Here is a 3,037-nt window from a genome sequence, read left to right as displayed (position 1 = left end):
TGAACTTCAAAAATTGTCCAAGCAGAATGTATAAATTGACTTTGATATTTCAGATGAGTAACTTTTATGTAAAAGATTTTTTTGATATTGTTATATATATATAACATATACAATATATATATATATATATATATATATATATATATATATTATATACAATATATATATATATATATATATATATATATATATATACATATATCTTACGCAGTGCCGGCTTTAGGGTAGGGCGAGGTGGGCGACCGCCCTGGGCGCCGGCAAAAAGGGGCGCCGCATGCGCCTCCCGTCGCATGCTCATAGTTCGAGGTCTGCTTAGTCGTAAATTCTCTAAATTAAGCGGTTTTTTGTCTATTGTCAAAACACATTGTCTATCTCCTTTTAAGGTTTTGGTTTAAAAAAGTTAGCGTTATTGTAGCGAAGCGTAACAAACTCAGCTCATTCGCATTGGCCAGCGAACTTGGCCACTTGGCCAGTCTCTCGAAATGGCAAAATCATTGATCACATAATTACTAGTGGCCCAGTGCAAACTCACATTGATAATTATCCGAAGAATGATACAGGCCGACATTTCTCTAATTCTCATTTTACAAAAATTCTTGTAAACAATGAAACAATTCAGCGCCGTTGGTTAATTTATTCCGTTTCTAAGGATCGAGTTTATTGTTTTTGTTGTAGACTATTTGATAGTAGCTCAACGTCGAACTTAGTATCTCAAGGGTATAACAACTGGAAATACTTGTCTGAAATATTAAAAAATCATGAAAATAGCACTTTTCATAAGAAGTTTTACCTTTCATGGATTAAAGCTGAACTACGATTAAAAATAGGAAAAACAATAGACTGCCAAGAGCAACACTTGATTAGAAAGGAAACTACAAGATGGAATAATGTTTTGTCTAGATTGATGCATATCACTTTTTATTTAGCCGAAAACAATATGGCGTTCAGAAGCACTTCTGACCAACTATATACGCCAAATAACGGAAAGTTCTTAGGCTTAGTACAACTACTAGCCAAATTTGATCTAGTCATGCAGAAGCACTTGCGATTAGCTATGAAGGGTAATATTTCAGACCACTCAGCTTCTGTTCATCGATGAAAAATTCTAACCGATCACTTGGGACTATATACTATAAAAAAGCACAGTGACACTCGTTGGAAAGCAAGAAGGAGTAGTGTTAAAGCAGTCCGTTATCAAATTAATACTATCCATGATGCTTTGATTACTTTGACTCTTGAAACTCAGAAAACTGATGTTCAAATGTCTCATGAGGCTACTACTCTAGCCGAACAACTAACAGATTTCAGCTTCATAGTTTCATTGGTTGTTTGGTATGACATACTTCATCAAATAAATGTTGTAAGTAAATCTCCACAGTCAACAGATATGGATCTTGGTAAATGTTCACAAATGTTGAAAAAATGCTGCAATTTTTTGGAAGATTGCAGAAATACGAGCTTTAAAAGCGCTATTTTAACTGCGAAGGAGTTGGCCGAAGAACTAGAAATTGAACCTGAATTTCGAGCTACAATAAGAATTCGACGTATTATGCGTCAAGCTGGTGAAATTGCACGCGATGACCCTATAACTTCACCAGAAAAAAATTTGAGGTTGAATTTTTCAACTGTCTTTTGGACACTATATTAATTTCAATCAATGAAAGGTTCGAACAGTTAAATGAGTACTCGGAATCTTGGTCTTTTTTGTATAATATTAAACAGATTCCATAAAAACGCGACCTTCTCAAGCTCTGTAGTGATCTCCAATTAAAATTAACTGTAGACTCTAAATCAGACATAGATGGTTGTATGTTGTGTGATGAACTTATAAGTCTGGCATCCTTTTTACCTGATAAAAATGTGGTTACTCCCATTTTTGTTTTAAATTTAAATTTCATCAACGATTTCAATTTACAAGAACTGTATCCAAATGTATGGATATCATTGCGAATTTTATTAACGGTTGCTAGTGGGGAGCGGGGCTTTTCAAAGCTGAAGCTGATAAAAACCTATCTTCGATCAGCGATTTCTCAATCTAGATTGACAAACTTAGCAATAACTTTGTCAACTGAAAACGAAATTGCTGAAAACATCGACTTCGACAACCTTATAAAAGAGTTCGCTGATAGAAAGGACAAAAAAGTAAAATTCTATTAGTGTTTATGTAATAAATGGTTATCTTTTATAATAAATAATTATTTTTTTTAATAAACGGTTATTTCATTAGATGTTTTTCTTTTTTTTTCAAATGGGTTTGAATTGCAGGTAAAGGGCGCCGTAGAAATCTCGCCCAGGGCGCTGGTAGTGTTAAAGCCGGCCCTGATCTTACGAGGTCCAAAGCAAATTTTTCATTTTTCAACCTTTTTTCAAACTCCTCTATTTCGCTTAGACTCTTCAACGGTATCACTGCCAATTGCTCCTCTTCGTCTGAAACTGAAAACATACAAATTTCAGTTTGATTTTCCTTCATTTCTTGAAGATGAAGTGTAATTTTCTCCTACATTGTCGACAAGTGATTCAATGGCTTTTCGGGCTTATCTTTGCTTGATAAAATGAACTTCACGATTAATATTTTAATACAATAAAAACGTTGACATTGAAAAATTTAGTGGCAAATTGTTCAAAATAACTTGAAACGTTGAGAACACAAAATTAGCAAATAGGATTTGCTGATAAAAACATATTCTTTTTCAGAAAGTTGGAATGAAATATTGTTTATTAAACATTATAATGGAGCAGTCATTGCAATACCCCAGAAAGAAGCTTCAACCCATAGCGTCAACCATTATACACATTTATATAATAAAAAATTATAAATTATGTATTTATAATAGCATTAAAAATATTTATAATATTTTAAAAACAATAATGTAATTAAAGTCATACTTCAAATATGACATGATCGGTTTGTCATTGTAATTATCATTTAGAAATAAACCTTCATTAGAGAAATGAAGATGTCGTCCAAACCTGACATGACGCTTTCCCATACATTTTTGATTAGGCTTGGATTGGACATAGTAAGCGTTACTTCAAT

General features: G+C 33.1%; 1 pseudogene; it reads left to right on the top strand.

Moving 5' to 3' along the window:
• The first annotated feature begins 937 nt into the window (after window positions 1-937).
• LOC113380902 lies at window positions 938-2,157 on the top strand (annotated as a pseudogene).
• The last annotated feature ends 880 nt before the right edge of the window (window positions 2,158-3,037 follow it).

Source organism: Ctenocephalides felis, unplaced genomic scaffold (genome assembly GCF_003426905.1).
Source record: "Ctenocephalides felis isolate EL2017-DRISC unplaced genomic scaffold, ASM342690v1 CF-g0.4_SCAFFOLD_02456, whole genome shotgun sequence".
NCBI classification, from domain to species: Eukaryota; Metazoa; Arthropoda; class Insecta; order Siphonaptera; family Pulicidae; genus Ctenocephalides; species Ctenocephalides felis.
This window is presented reverse-complemented; position numbering and strand designations above follow the sequence as displayed.